The 16,715-nt window shown below is 35.7% G+C and overlaps 1 protein-coding gene and 1 pseudogene across 1 annotated transcript in view; one reads left to right on the top strand and one right to left on the bottom strand.

The window, feature by feature from the left end:
* The window catches only part of GRID2 (glutamate ionotropic receptor delta type subunit 2), a 1,366,516-nt gene that overhangs the window by 893,810 nt on the left and 455,991 nt on the right, over positions 1-16,715 (top strand). The gene's annotated exons all lie outside the window — the stretch shown is intronic.
* The window catches only part of LOC129085217 (ubiquitin carboxyl-terminal hydrolase 44-like), a 76,455-nt pseudogene that overhangs the window by 55,377 nt on the left and 4,363 nt on the right, over positions 1-16,715 (bottom strand).

Below are 16,715 nucleotides of genomic sequence, written 5' to 3'. Positions count from 1 at the left end.
GATTTTTCCCAAACCAATGACTCCTTGGTAAGTATAATAAAGCCTTAAAATTTACATAATGAAATTTAAGTTAAAAAATTAAGTACTTCCTAGAAATAGCATGTCATGTGGTGTTTGTTGGGCTTTCAGCAACTGTGTTGTCCCGTGGCCTGCAGTTAGATGGGTCAGCATATAGCTCTCCACCTCCCATTTTTATAATAACCTTCATTTAGAAATAAAAGCATCTTGCGTGATGCATTCAGTATAGTTCCCTTGTATACCCAATCCAAAGAACTGAGGACACTTTTGATCGTGTGTACCTAGGATCCTTAAAGAGCCGTTATGAGTGATTGGGTAAACATATACAGGGAAGTGGAAGCACTAACATATCTTTGTGTTTTTTTAAGAAGACCAGAATCATATTTTTTTCTAGGAAAGAGATTAAGAACATTAAGTGACATTAAATGCCCTTTTTTATCTGGTAAATATTCTCTAAAGTGCTTTAGCATCTTAATTTTCTCTTGCCATTTTCTTCCTTTCACAGCATGCTCCTCACTGAATATTTAAGCCATCCCTGTTTGCGCTCACCTCTGCATTGTCCGCGGTTCTCCCCAGAGCCCTCCTGGTACTCCAGACTCAAATCTGAGAATGTGAACTGTTTTGCAGCTAATAGTCTTCACTCAAAAAAAAAAAATAAAGTTTACCCTAAATATATTTGAAATTTAATGGTAATAATCAACTTTCTAAATTGCCAGTATTTCTATTCCGAATATTTAAGATTTTGTGATTAACTAAACCACTTTATACATTTCCTTATTCCTTATTTCCCTAAAATATACCCACTAAAGGGAAATGGCATAACTTTACCACCACTTTTACTTCCAGCTTTATTTTATTTTTTCCAAACTAATTTTAGACACACAGATACACAACTCATTGTCTTAATTACCTTCAGATAGTTTCCCTTTTTTTTGCCAAAGACCTGTTCATATTACGCGTGCAGATCTCACTGGCCATTCAAAATAGTGATTTGCCTGAGCCCTGCCAAAAAAATAATTGTTCCATTAAGAGGCAAAACCTTGAACATCTTCCTAAATTTCACAGCTTACTTATTAGAATATAAAATCTAAATAGCCGTAGCTCCAAAAATGGATTCTTGACCCTCTGTGCTCCCCTGATGTGAAGGAAGCCAGCCAGATGCTCTTGAGGCACCTTCACCACCTTTAGAGCAGCATCTGACAGAAGTGGTGGTTCGATTGCAAGTCCTCTGACAGCTCATCTTCAGCCTGCTTCATCGTTCCGCCTACGCTGTGTTTTGTGGTTATCAGAAGTGGCCGGCTTCACTTGTGAACCAATTACAGCCCTAAATCAATTCTGTTCTTGTTTCCTACTTCACATTTATTTCCAAGAGAATCATGACTCGATAGAACAGCAATTATTTTCTGAATGTTGATACTAGCTGATTGAAACATCTCAGGGAACAAGCCATGTGACCCAAATTACAAACGCAGTAGAAGTGGACTTCTGGGCAGTTTCAACACTCCGTATTTTAATGAAAACAAGGAAGGTCTCTGTTTCTGTACATTGCTCACAGGTTTCTAAAGCCTAAAAATAGGTTTGAATAAATTTACATAATAGAGAAAAGCAGTGATGAGAAAGGAAAAGAAGTAAAATAGAAGTAAGTGCTTTGTGAATACTTTGGAGAACTCACTGAAAACCAGAATTTTTACAACGTATGCAAAATGACTGTCACCAATGAAATAAGACTTTTGCCAAAATTGTTCTTACAACTATAAACAACTGAAGTGTTGCTTCCCTGACTGCATTGTATAATGAAAATCGCTTAGTAAAAAATATTGCTCATGTCAGAAAATTTAGTCTTATTACAACTTTGAGAATCTCCTGAGAGTGGGTGAGAGTTAATATCTAAAATGAATAAGTGGTTACTTAGCTACATATAGATTTTTAACAAACACTCATGCTATAAAAATGTTAAACTGCCCCAATGCACACCCATCTATAAAAATGTTCAATTCCCCCTACACATATTCATCTCCTCTCCCCTTCTCTAAATTGTTTTTTCACACAAATATATTATGTATTTTATCTATCTAACAATGCGTGTGTATGCACACACATATATTATTTATTGTGTTTACTGTCTGAATCTCCTACTGGATTGTGACCTTCTAAAAGGCAGAGAGATATTTTCCTTTGGGTTCATTTGTTTTCTTAGATCCTAGAAGAGGGCTTGACATATAATTGTGCTCAATCAAACCTTGGTGAATGAGCGAAGGAAACTAGGGTTTGCTGCAAAGAGAACTTCTCTTCCAAAAAAGATGTCCATCACTTCTAGAGTGAGACACTAACTTCGGAAAATGAGGCATGAGATCCAAACAATATAGTGCTGCCTGGTGGCAGTTTTCCTAAAAATGAGAGTAGAAGTTTTAAGGGCTCATTAAATAAACTTTTGAGGTAAATTGGCACAATGGCACAGTAAGTGTGAGAACGATAAATGGACCTATATCCTAGCTGGGAGTGTTATTTTTGAAGTTGTATAGAGTTGTTCTAGTATACTGATAATAAACTGATAGACTAAGGTCTATTGTCTTATTAATTATTTAAAATAGTCTTCAGAGACTTTATATTCTTCTACATGCACAGGTCACACAGTTCCCCACTGACACCTTCATTGTCCCCCATTTACCAGGACTAATATGCCACTGGAGGAAGAATGAGACACCACTTGCATTACTAATTTTATCTTATTTATTTATTCTGTTAATATTTATTGGAGAGGTAAAGCAAAACAATTTGGGTAAGTAAAGAGAGGGACATAGAAGTTTTTGGTTTGCCAAGTCAGACATATCTATTGTTTTATTAAAGCAAAGAGCACTGAAAGATGAACAGGTTTGTTTGGAAAGTCCTTAAGCTTATTGTTGGACAAGTTGAGTTGGAGACGTTAAATTCATTAAATTATTACTACACCATTTCTTAATGAAGCAAAGCTAGATGCATTGGAACTTTCAGTAAGAAACTCCAGTAGTTGCCCCCTTATCCACAGTATTACTTTCCTCAGTTTCATCTAGGATTCAGTTACCCATGGTCAACCACCATCTGAAAATATTAAATGGAAAATTCCAGAAGTAAAGAATTCATAAATTTTAAATTGCACACCAATCTGAGCATCGTGATGAAATCTCATGCTGTCCTGCTCTGTCTCAGCTGGGATATGAATCAATCCTTTGTCCAGCGCCTCCACACTGGGTATACAGCACGATAAGATTTTGAAAGAAACCACATTGACATAACTTTTATTATAGTATATTTTTATGATTGTTTTATTATTAGTTATTACTGTTAATCTCTTATGGTGTCTGCTTATATATGAAACTTTATCATGGGTATATATGTATAGGAAAATACATAGTACATATAGGGTGTGGTATGGTTCATGGTCTCAGGCAGCCACTGAGAGTCTTGGAACATAATCCCTAAGGATAAGGCGGGGACCACTGTACTCTGAAAGGGTTTTAGTGTCTCAAAAGGGGGAAGTGAGAATGAGATATTTATTAAACTTTGGAGTCTGGGATGAAAAAGCTTAAGGTAGATTTTTCAAGACAGAACTGATTGGAATCGGGCAACATTCATGAAATAATAGTTTAGAATTGCTGGCCACACAAAGCAAGTTTCGTGAAGTCAGTCTTGATCAATAAACTTATCAGGTGAGCAGGCTGTGTCTAAGTTGATCTGCAAGAATTTCCTGAAACAAATAAGAGAGTTATTAATAGGAGTGTGTGTGTGTGTAAAAGTTTACTGGGATAAGTGACCAAAATGTTTGACACATGATCTCAGATCACACAAGTATCTTTTGAGATATGCAAGTGCACATGTTGAATAAACAGTGGGAACTCAGAGGGATAGTATAAAATGTAGGAGTAATCTTTATATAATAAGGATCTGGAGATGGTTTTTTCAAGGTTCTGCAGAGAGAGAAAAAAGTCGACTGGGATTGTGTATTCACAAATATCAGCATCTAACAACACACTGTGTTGTAGATAAGCATCCAAAGGATATTGGGAAGTGGTAAAAAATATGAGGATGAACAGGAGAATGTAAGGATGGCACAGTAAGAAAGAAAAGTGATCAACAAGGCCAATGCTGCTGAGTGCTGGGATGATATGAAGACTCTGGAATGTCCAAACATCCATTTAATAATGTGAAGGTCATGGTTAATCTTAGTGTGCACTGTTTGGGTGAGTTTATAGAGGCAAAGAAGAAAAATCAGAAAAGATTAAAAAGGGAGTGAATAGATAGAAAATTGAAGGTACTTCAAGAATTTTTGCTGAACGAGAGAAGAGAAAGAGAAGTTGGCGATTGTAATGATGTGAGAAATTGATTTTTTTCAAGTGGGAGATATTTGAATATATTTTAATATGCATATTCTTTGTTTCTATTCTGACTCTAAAATCTCATAAAAAAGGATAAATCTTTCCTCCCTCCCTCCCTCCCTCCCTCCTTTCCTTCCTTCCTTCCTTCCTCCCTTCCTTCCTTCCATGCAATGATTCATTTATTCATTTTATTCAGCAAAGAAGGCAGACACAGACCTTGCCCCTAGGAACTTACAGTCTCATAAAAGATGAATATGTTGAAGGGAAATGTCAGTAGGTGTATAAATTTCTTATCTCTGTTATTACATCATTAGTAGAAATGCAGTCTAATTTTGTTTTATCATACTATCCCAAAGTGACAAGTTTGTTACTTTACAATGCCAAGTATTCAGCCAAAGATTGGATTGTGTTCTGAAGTCTCAGAATCGAATTTCCTCAAGATATAACAGGATCTGTACAAGGAGGAAACATGTGACCTGGAGCTTATTAACACAATGAAACAAAATTCAATGAATTAACAGGTACAAAGCTAAGACAAAAAAGAACTTTTTTTTTTATTAATTGAAAAATCTAAGTTGAGGGTGAGGAATGAAATTTCAAGCTATTGAGGCAGCATAGTTTTAAAAATTCACCTGAAATTATTATTCAATAAAATCTTCTTCCATTTCAATACTAAAAATAATCATTTTACCCTAACTCCTTAAACCAAAGGTGCTATAAATGAACTAGAAAACATAGGAAGTCATGCTGCATTCTAATGTTGCTAATTGGAATTTTTGATGAATATAATATAGAAGCAAGACAAAACAAGAGCAAAGTATTTCCATTAGCTTCTCTACCCATGTTTCTGCATCTTAATCAGATCCTTGTTAATATTTAAATATGCATTTTAAGCCCCAAGTGTATAGGCAGTCATGGAAGTTTCATTAATAACTATAATTTGTATAAAAGGATGTATGTCACAGACAGATCCTCAAATGTGGAGTTTAATTGGAATTATAAAGTCTTATTTTGTAGCTCAGAAATGTAAAAAAAATGCAGCAAGAAATGAACTTATTTTCAGCTACTAACATATGCTGTGGTTTATCATTTATTGAGAAAAAATTTTTATTTTAAGATAATATTTCCCCATCAGCTATATACCAATGTTTTCTCATGTAGGGCTATTTGGAGATAGAGAAATGGAAAAGGATCTGCAGGGGGAAGAGATATTGACATCATCTGAAATGCCTGATTTCTGCAGATTCTGAGCTCTGCAGACTTCAAAAGGACATAATGGAGCAGAGAGAGCTGTCACTCTACAGCTGTGACTCTTTTCTCCTTCAGCAGTCATGCTTCAAATGGGTCCTTCTGCAGAGGAATGGCTTGAAGTAACAATCATCATTCCTTCCTCACAGCAGTCTGCCACAGAACAAAACTCTTTGGAATGTCAGTTGAAATGACAAAGTATATATTTTCTGTACATCCACAAGGATATTTCTATTGTCTTCCAGGTTCTAAGGGAAAAGATAGAGTTCATTATTACCAATAGCTCTAAATCTTCCTTGCTATGTGCAAATTAACTTTTTTATTAACATGAGGGAAGATACCAGGTACTTTCTAACACATAGCAAACATACTCAGATTTCTATTCTTAGGATAAGCTCTGACTCAAATGCTGCTTTATATTAAGCATTAGTATGAAGTAGACGTTCAACAAGAAGGTTACAGAGAAAGAATGTATTTTTATTTTTAAAAAAATTTTACTTATTGATTTTAGAGAGAGGGAGAGAGAGAGATTAATTTGTTGTTCAACTTATTTATGCATTCTCTGGTTGATTCCCCTGTGTGCCCTGACAGGGGATCCAACCTGCAAACTTGGTATATCTGGATGACTTTCTAACCAAATGGGTTACCTGGCCAGGACCAAGAAATACATTTTTAGAGTAATATGATAATCATTTATGAGTTGTTACTAGATATCCCCAAAGCTTTTATGCGAAAAGTGAAAGGGAATCTTTATATCAAAACAAATGGGTTGAGTTACTTACAATTTTAGCACGTGGGTTGGTGGAGCATTCCTCTCAGAGGCAGTTGGTAAGCTGTGACCATAGTGCTCATTTATCTGATGCACGCGCTATGTGGAGGTCAAGCCTACACATGGACAGTTACTGTATGTTGCTGTGTATAATGCGCAACCATATTTTTGGCGTAAACTTTCAGGAAAAAACTTTTGTTCTAAATTTTAAATTCAATTTTTTATTTATTTATATTTAGAAACAAAACCAGTTATTGTATTTCAGAGTATTATTTTGCATACAGATGTCATTGCTTTATAGAGTTATGCTTTTAATGAGTAAGCATAAATGAAAGAATTAAAAACATTTATATAGGTATAGAATTAGTGCCACCCATGTATAATGGGCATCCTTATTTTTCCCTCAAAAATTTGGGCAAAAAAGTGTGCCTTATACATGGCAAAATACAGTACTTTATGTAGTAAGTCTACCTGCCCCGAAAACATGGTCACCACTGGACTGCCACACAGTATTGTCTTGGAATTACTGTGTAAAAATAAAAACCCAAGACTTTCCAATGCCCTGCAAGACCCAGCGTTACAAACTGTCCCCTGCTTCCCCTCCTTATTCTTTATCTCCTATTTTCCCCATCCTGGTTGGCTCCACTACAAGGATAGACTACCTTGCTGTTTTGGGGACACTCCCTTCACAATTTCATTCTTGTATGAATTGTTCTTCTTTTACAAAATCACTTTGCCAGCTCTGTTTTCTCTTTCAGTGTTTCATGAGTTTCCCTTCTTAATAGAGCCTTCTTCTCTGATTGTCTTACTAAATAGTGCAACAGTCCGCCTCCTCGTAATTTCCCCTTACCATGTTCTAATATTTTTTCATAGTGCTTATCACTATTTAACATAAAATATAATTTCTGTATGTATTATATACATTATGCATATTGCTCATTGTCTCACACCTGCCTGAAACACCCTTTTCCCCCCTGTAATCTCCTTCACTAGAACTCTTTGTCTATTTTATGAATTGCTTTATCCTAAGCACTGATATCTGTGTCTGATACATGATAAGCGCTTAAATATTTAATGAATGAATTAATTAATGAAACCATGAACCATCTTCTTTTCTCATTACCCTGTAAGGCACTAGTTACATACACTTCTATACAAAGTTTAAAAGTAATTCCTGTTAACAGAGTCCCTTTTTTAGGTTCAAACTCTGACACCAGGAGGTCATTAAACTAATACATTTTGTTAACTGCAATGAAATAACATGATGACATATTCAAAGTTTTGTAAGTTGAGCTTATTAAATGACGTAATTAGTATTTAAAGTAGCAGGAATGTAAGAGAATCAAGTTAAGGGTGTAGATTTTGGTGAGGAGACGACAAGTTTTTTCATAACTGTATTATAAGATACATATATACAGTAAAGGGAAAATGTTCACGCAAATTGGAAGTGCATTTGCCCTGTGGCCTTCTGTAAAACAAGAAAGAATTGAGAAAAACAGAGGTATTAGGAGACATCAAGGTTAGAGATCTGATAGAAAAAGGATTGAAAGGCAGAGTTCACATTTCTCAAAAGGCCAACTACAGGTCCTTTTTCCTCCAAGTCATGCATGAAGGTGCTTTGAATTATATGTGATTTTTTATTCTAGGAAGCCAATTTCTCTGGCCATCTTTTTTCTCTTAATTTTTAAATCACTTTTATTCTATTACAGTAGTCTCAATTTTTCCCCCTTTGCCCACTTCCACCCATCCCACCCTGCCCCCCTCTCCCACAGTCAATTCCCACTCTGTTGTCCATGTCCATGGGTCATTCATACATGTTCTTTGTCTAGTCCCTTCCCCTTCTCTCCACCATTGTCCTCTTTCCCCATCCACTCTGGTCACTTTCAGTTTGCTCCATGTTTCCGTGCCTGTGGTTTATTTTGCTCATTAGTTTATTTTGTTGAATAGATTCCACTTATAGTATGGTAGATCATATGGTATTTGTCTTTCACTGACTAGCTTATTTCACTTAGTATAATATCCTCCAGTTCCATCCATGTTGTCACAAAAGATAGGAGTTCCTTCCTTCCTTCCTTCCTTCCTTCCTTCCTTCCTTCCTTCCTTCCTTCCTTTCTTTCTTTCTTTCTTTCTTTCTTCCTTCCTTCCTTCCTTCCTTCCTTCTTTCTTTTTCTTTCTCTTTTTTAAGTGCAGATTGATTTTATTTATTTTAAATGTCAAGATCCATTATAAAATATTAAAAAATTTAAATCCATTATAAAGTCTCAGCAATTAAACCAACATGACACCAGCATAGAAATAATCACACAGATCAATGAAATAAAGTGAGCATTCTAGAAACAAACATATATATCTGTCTAACAATGTAATATATGATTAAATTGGTATTTCAAATCAATGGAAAAAATAAAGCTTATTCAATAAATCAGGTGCATGGACCGCTATTACTTGAAATAAAACAAATATAGAGCCCTATTTCACACATTATACAAGAAATATTCAGGTGAGTTAAAAATCAATATGTAGAATCTAAGAAGTTTTAGTAGAAAACACAAACTAATATTTTTCTTACCCTGAAGTAACATATCCAAACACAGAAGCTATAAAGTAAAATATTGACAATATGACTGTATTAAACATTTAAGACTATACAGTGATATACATATAAAAAAAGTTAAAGGACAAGTAATAAAATGGGAAAGTATTTGCCACACATCTAAAAAAGAGTTAACAGGGGTTTTTTTTTTTGTTTTTTTAGGGAAAAAAATTCTACAAACCTTAATCAATAAATGGATAAAGCATACCAAAAAGTCATTTAAAGCTTTTTAAAAATAATAGAAATAGGCAAGAAATATACAAAACATGTTTAGTTTAAACAAATAATAAAGTAACAATTAAAATAACACATCATTGTCAAAATCAGATTAATACGTATTAAAAATATTGGCAATACCAATATTGGCAACTGTGAAAGGAACTGGGTATTCATAGACTCCTTTTCTTCATCTTAAAGCAGACCCTTTAGCATATTTTGCAGTATTGATTTGGTGGAGGGGTATTCTTTTAGCCTCCTTTTGTCTGGGAAACTCCTCATTTTGCCTTCCATTTTAATTGAGAGCCTTACTGGGTAGAGCAGTCTTGGTTGCAGGCCTTTGTTTTTCATGACTTGAAATATTTCCTGCCATTCCTTTCTGGCTTGTAGTGTTTCTGTTGAGAAGTCAGCGACTAGCCGTATCAGGGCTCCCTTGTATGTTACTACCTCCTTCTCCCTTGCTGCCTTGAGGATTCTCTGTTTGTCTTTGATATTTGCCATTTTAATGATGATGTGTCTTGGAGTGGCCCTCATTGGGTTCCTCTTGAATGGGACCTCTGTGCTTCCTGGACTTGTGTGACTTTTTTTCTTCTCCAATAAGGGAAGTTTTCCATCATTACTTTTTCAAACAGATACTCTATCCCTTCTTCTTCTTCTTCTTCTCCTTCTGGTATCCCTATTATATGGATATTATTATGCTTCAGGTTGTCCTGCATTTCCCTCAACACCACTTCATTCGTTTTGAGTCTTTTTTCATTTTCTTGCTCTTTCTGGGAGCTTTATTCTACCTTGTCCTCCAGTTGATTCAATCCTTGGCTTCATTTAGCCTGCTTTTGATTCCTTCTACTGTGTTATTCAATTCAGAAATTGTATTCTTCATGTTCTCTTGTCTCTTATTGATAGTTTCTGTGTCCTTTTTCATGGTGATATAGTTTGCAGTAAGTTCCTCGTAGTTTCCCTGTAGTTTTTTGTAATTCTCTCTGAGCTCACTGAGATTATTGAGCTTCCTAAGAACAGTTGTTTTGAACTCAATATCTGATAGTTGCCTCTATTTCATTTAGTTCTCTTTCTGGGGATTCTTCCTTTCCCTGTGACTGGGGGGTGTTTCTTTGTCTTCCCATTATTTGTGAGACTCTTCTTTTTTACTTCTGCTTCTTAAATGGCTCTGTCTTGATTTCCTGATTTTGTGGTGTGCACTTCTATGGTAAGAGACCATTGTCTTTACTTTCTGGATCTGCCTCTGATGATGTCAGATGTTGTTCCTGTCTGACCTTAGGCAGTCTATTCAAGACTTCCAGAAATCTACTGTCTGGCTGCCTCCTTCAGCCGTTAATTTAGTCACTCTGCACTCAGCAGGCTGGCTTAGACAGCTCAGGGCAGGGCGGAGTCCATCCTGAGGGCAGGGTTATTGGGTTCTCTGACACTGCTGCCGCTCAGTGGAGTGGTCTGCCTGAGGAAGATGGCTGCTGCCTTATGGGGAATGAGTCAGCACTGAGATCCCACTGGCCACTCTCTCAATTCTCTCCCCAAAGCCTCCTTCCCCAGTCTCTCCTCAGGCATCTGTAGCCCACTCTGTCCCCGTCTTTGCCAAAAAACAGGATAAGTTGCTGCAAGTAAAAATTTATGCATTGGTCCTTTAAACAGCTCTTTGTGTCTCTAGCCGCCCATCTCTGGCAGAAAGCAGCCCTGCCACTTTTCTCAGCTGACTGTTTTCTGTGTACTTTTTGAGCTCTGATGCTGTAGGCCAGAGAGCCCCACTTTTGGCTTAGAACCCACTCATCTCAGGGGGATCCAACTGGCTGTTTCCATATCCTTCTGGTGCTGCCATCCGTGGGCGCCCTGCCCACCTTTCAAGTCTCTCCTGCACTCCTTACCAGTTAGGTTGTGCTAAAGCTGATTCTTCTGACTGTCTGAGGTTATAAGGCTCCTCTCTCGCTATTGTTCAGTTGCTTGTTCCTGGTGATTTCTCCACAATTTAGTTGTAATTCTAGGTTGGTCCTGGGAGGAGGTCACTGTGGCTCCCACTCACTCCTCTGCCATCTTGATTCACACCTCTCTGGCCATCTCAATAACCTAAAAGGAGAGCAACAATGACTGTGATAAACACATGCATATATTTGCACCTTTCTTATCCTGATGACAGGTATAACCTTTTTAAGACTTAAATATCTCCTTTGAAAGTATTTGGAATACATTAAATGACTTACATATGTTCTATATCAGTTTGTGTTGTTACTCTCAAGATATTACATATCCTGACCCATTTTTTTCATATTAAACTGTATGTTCATTATTAAGAAAATAGATCATAATTAAAGGTATTTAGGTAGTGAGAAGTCTAACCCCATTACCTTAATTTTCCTTTTTATAAATTAAGCATTGTAAGATCATTTTGAGATTCTAATTTTCGATGTAATTTCCAAGGGAATATGAGTTTTTGATATCCGAGGTGATTTTTTTTTCCTTTTAAATCGATATGTCCATTAAGGAACGCATTATTGTGTACCAGATGGAATTAAATGAACCATTGTATGAACCTGGCATTTTTAGATCAGGTTACCTGAATGTAATTACCTACAGACAGTTTCTAAATGTGTTCATAAGGGATTAGCTATTACATAGAGATACTCTGTTACATACTCTGTTCTTCTTGACTTTTTTCTCCTTACAATGTGTTTAGTATTTTGGCTTATTGTACAATCATGTTCAGCCACTGATAATGGTGAGAATGAATCCTGAACTACCAGAATTGGTGAGACAGAACAAGTTGAGAGCCATTTAAAAAACAAACTAATAGGCAAGGGACAGCTTACAGGAGAAATTGTGGTGGGTTTGTGCCATATACAATTTATTTATTTATTTATTTTGGCAATTTATTCATAAAATTTTATTGGAAAAGAAAATTTATTTGATTTACATAATGATGAAATAATAATGAAAGCCAGTGGTCCTCCAGTTCTTGTGTACTGAGGTACCAAAAACCAAAATAAAAAATACATGAGAATTTTCTCATTTCTTTTTACCTTTCTGATTACTCTCCACTACCCTACCCACCTGCACCTCCCACATTCAATCCCCACCCCCACTGTCTTTGTTTGAATTGGGCAGACAACCCAATTATAAAAATACTAGTATTTTGAGAAACTAACCTGTGTGACAAATAGATTTTTTCAGGGATTTGTCCCACAATTGCAGTCCTGTATTTCATTTTCTGTTGTGATTTCTAAATCACATCAGCTGAAGAATATGAATTTTTACACATTTTATATCACATTTCATTTTCATTTTTTGTGAATGAGTGGCATTATGCTTTCCATGAGTCATCTCTTCACAAACAGAGTAAAATCTCTGGGTGACATTTGTTGTTAGTGTGACAATGACCTTATTCTTTCTTCCCTAAACCCTGTCGTGGTCACAGTTAAAAAAATTACAGCTTAGGTGACGTGTATCCAAGAGATATATTCAATACTAGTATGTATTATGAAGCTAAATGTAAAGCTAAAATGTGAAAAAAGAATTAAAAGCACTGCAAATTTGCATTTATTATATTTCTATAATAAAATACATAATTTTAATGTATTTTCATTTGCAATCTACAAATTATTAAACAAAGAAATATAAAAACATAAAGAATAAAACTTTTTTTCCATGTAATGGAAACATGAATATTGCTAAAAAATGCAACCAAAAAATGCCTTTACCAGTTAATCAGAACCTTCAATAGTTGGCTTTGTAAAATATTTATAACAATTATTGCAAACAATATGGCTATGCTAAGGCATAAATAATCTTCAGAACACTTGCAAAAATATTTTTATAAGTGACCAGAATAGCTTTCACTGAAGTTCTTCAACATCTCTTGGATTATTGAATCAATATATTTTTCCAGCCACTTTTAATGGTAAATGAACACACACACACACACACACACACACACACACACACACACACACACACATTGACTTTGAAGTTCATGTAAAAAAGCAAAACAAAACAAAACTACACCAACACTGACTTCGGAATACACAGAATTTCTCAGGTACAATTTACTATCAAATATCACACACCCTTATGAAATACATACCATAGCCAAACTGATGGCTTAAACGTTGACTTAACGTTAGTCACACACAAATGCACATCTAGTCATGACCTTGAACATATGCACCCAATATATTTAACAATATTTAAGAAAAGAGTTTGTATTTCTCAGTTCAGCTGCAGCCTCTACAGGGTAAATAATGAGAAGAGGCTATATGTCTGTTTCCCGTATTGATATCAAGTGCACAATTTCTTCTTACTACATAAATATATATTTAAGCTAATGGAAGAATGGGAATTCAAAACTCTATTTTAGCTTCTCTGCACTGGATCAATATTATCTTTCTTTTTAAAAATGAATTGTCTATATATTTCTCAAGTTGTTACTACTTTCTTAAGGCAGTTGGCAAAGAACATATAATCTGAGACTAGGCAATATCAAACTTAATGGAAAAATGTGACTTATAATTTCTTTTTTTTATTGTTGTTCAAGTACAGTTGTCTCCATCTTCCCGCCACCACTTTCCCCTGTCCCACCTACTCCCATGTCCCACCCTCAATCTTTCCCCACTTTGGCTTTGTCCATGGGTCCTTTGTACATGTCCCTTGATGACTCTTCCCCTTCTTTTCCCCTGTTATCCTCCTCCCCCCTCCCTTCTGGTTTCTGTCAGTTTATTCTTTATTTCCATGCCTCTGGTTCTATTTTGCTTGCTTGTTTATTTTTTTAATTAGGTTCCACTTATAGGTGAGATCATATGGCATTTGTCTTTCACTGCCTAGTTTATTTCACTTAGCATAGTGCTCTCCAGTTCCATTCATGCTCTCAAGAAAGGTTGGAGCTCCTTCCTTCTTTCTGCTGTGTAGTATTACACCGTGTAAATGTACCACAGTTTTTTGATCCACTCACTTACTTTTGGGCACTTAGGTTTCTTCCAACATTTGGCTATTGTAAATGATGCTGCTATGAACATTGGGGTGCATAGGTTCTTTTGAACTGGTGTTTCAGGATTCTTAGGGTATAGTCCCAGCAGTGGGATAACTGGATTGAAAGACAGTTCCATTTTTAGTTTTTTGAGGAAATTCCAAACTGTTTTCCACAGAGGCTGCACCAGTCTGCATTCCCACCAATAGTGTACTAGGGTTCTCCTTTCTGCACAACCTCACCAGCACTTGTTGTTGATCTGTTTATGATGGCCATTCTGACTGGTGTGAAATGGTATTTCATTATGGTTTTAATCTTCATCTCTCTGATGGCTAGAGATGCTGAGCATCCTTTCATATGTCTCTGGGCCCTGTGTATGTCCTCTTTGGAGAAGTGTCTGTTCAGGTCCTTTGCCCATTTTTTACTTGGATTGTTTTTCTTCCTGGAGTGGAGTTGTATGAGTTCTTTATATATTTTGGAGATCAAACCCCTGTCTGAGGTATCATTGGCAAATATACTTTCCCATACGGTTGGTTCCTTTTTCATTTTGCTGATGCTTTCTTAAGCTGCGAAGAAGCTTCTTATTTTGATGAAGTCCCATTTGTTTATCATTTCTTTTATGTCTCTTGCTTTAGGGGATATATCAGTGAAAATATTGCTGTGTGGAATATCTGAGAGTTTCCTGCCTATGTTCTCCTCTAGGACTTTTATAGTGTCGTGACTTACATTTAAGTCGTTTATCCGTCTTGAGTTTAGTTTTTGTGTGTGGTATAAGTTTGTGGTCAAGTTTACTTCACATATTATGTGTTTATTATTTTCTAAACCTTGTAAACTTTCTGATGGTTCTAGTGAGCCAAATAGCAAAAGAGTATATCTTTTTTTTTTCTTTTCATAAGAGAGTGAGTATGCTAGGTTGCCAGCAGGAATGAGCTTTTAGAGAATTAAGTTAGTGTATTGTTCTAAAATACCTGATGATCTGGAAAAAAAAATAAGCAGAACCTCGCAAAACTGGAATAACTATAGACAATCAAATATGTGCTACCACTTTGTTAATAAATGTTAGATTATGTTGAAAATAGGTTGCTTCCAAATAAGGAAAATTTTACATTGCTATTAATATAGACTTGAAATTAATATTATGTATATTATAGTGCCTAATTTGTAAGCCAAAAGATAAAGATGTTGGCTACTTTAAGTGAAAGGAACTTGCAGAATGTATGCTGGGCTCATTAATGAGAGTCTCAAGAATCAATCTTGAAAGCAGAAAGGCGCATAATTGCTCTTGAAGGTTTAGAAGCAGAGATGAAAGGCATGATCTTGTAGAATCTTTGTTTAACAGCTTTGTTGAGATATAACTCACATGACATAGTTCACCTATTTAGAGTGTACATACGGACTGTTTCAGCTACTCTTATTATCTTTATCTTTCTAACTTTAAAGTCCAAGTCCGAGAGAAGCATCTAGTTTGTGCCACAGGTCCTCTTTCTGCTGGTGTCAGAGCTGGTGAGAGTACAGGGTGGCTGGGGTCATGGAGTAAGGGAATGAAATACCCACAGGCAGCCTCATGGATTTACTTTTACAATGAGTAAGGTGTGAAAGATAAGGCAAAGGTTATTTACAGTGGTGTGTTGGTACATATTTAATAACTAGCTCTCCAGAAAGAAAAAAGAAAGACCCTCCCTTTTTTTAATAGAATTTACCAATAGAAATTTCCATGGTATAATGTTTCAACTATAAAGAATAATTTGAAGCCACCAATATGATTGCTTTCAAAATTGGGAAGAGATGCTTACAATATATTCTTGAGAGTTAAAATGAGTTGGCTCCAACACACCATTAGACTTCTCCCCAAAGAACATGGGTGCTTTCAGGGAGGAGGAATGAATGCTAGGTAATCAAGAAAAAGCATATATTCAGGTATTCAACACAGATGTTATTGACCCTAAACACAGAGGCATTCTATATGTTTTTAAATAAATTAATAAGTAACTCAGTAGATAAGAATTTGTATATGGATATGGTAGAAACTATTATAGACCTTTTATTTTATAAAAGAAACCACTGTTCCTTGTAAATTATTTCTTAATTTAGCTGGGGAACTCAAATGGATACATTTAAAATATTAAAAGAATTTTTTAAAACTGCTGTGTTAGGAAGAATTCTAATATCGCTTATGACATTCACCTCTGGTTTCATTCCCCAAAATATGTCACATTACATAGCAAAAAGAATTTTGCAGATGTAATTAAGGTTACTGTTCAATGACCTTAAGATAGGAAAATTATTCAGGTGGACTTGACCTAATTCATGAGACTTTAAAAGCAGAAAGTTTCTTTCTGACTAGAAGCAGAAGAGGAAGTCAGAGTGATGCAAAGCATCAGAAGGATTCAGTGCAAGATAGCCATGCATTGAACATAGAAAAGAACTGGGAGCAGCTTTTAGGAGAGCCAGGCCAACCCTTGGCTGAAACCCATCAAGGAAAATGTGACTTTAGTTTTGTAATGACAAATAACAGAATCCTGTCAGTGACCTGAAAGAACTTAGAAATAGATTATT

This window comes from Pteronotus mesoamericanus, unplaced genomic scaffold (genome assembly GCF_021234165.1).
Source record: "Pteronotus mesoamericanus isolate MK-2021 breed Mesoamerican mustached bat unplaced genomic scaffold, CSHL_Meso_final scaffold_232, whole genome shotgun sequence".
Classification (NCBI taxonomy): domain Eukaryota; kingdom Metazoa; phylum Chordata; class Mammalia; order Chiroptera; family Mormoopidae; genus Pteronotus; species Pteronotus mesoamericanus.
The sequence above is the reverse complement of the archived record's forward strand: the minus strand, read 5'-3'. Positions and strand labels throughout refer to the sequence as shown.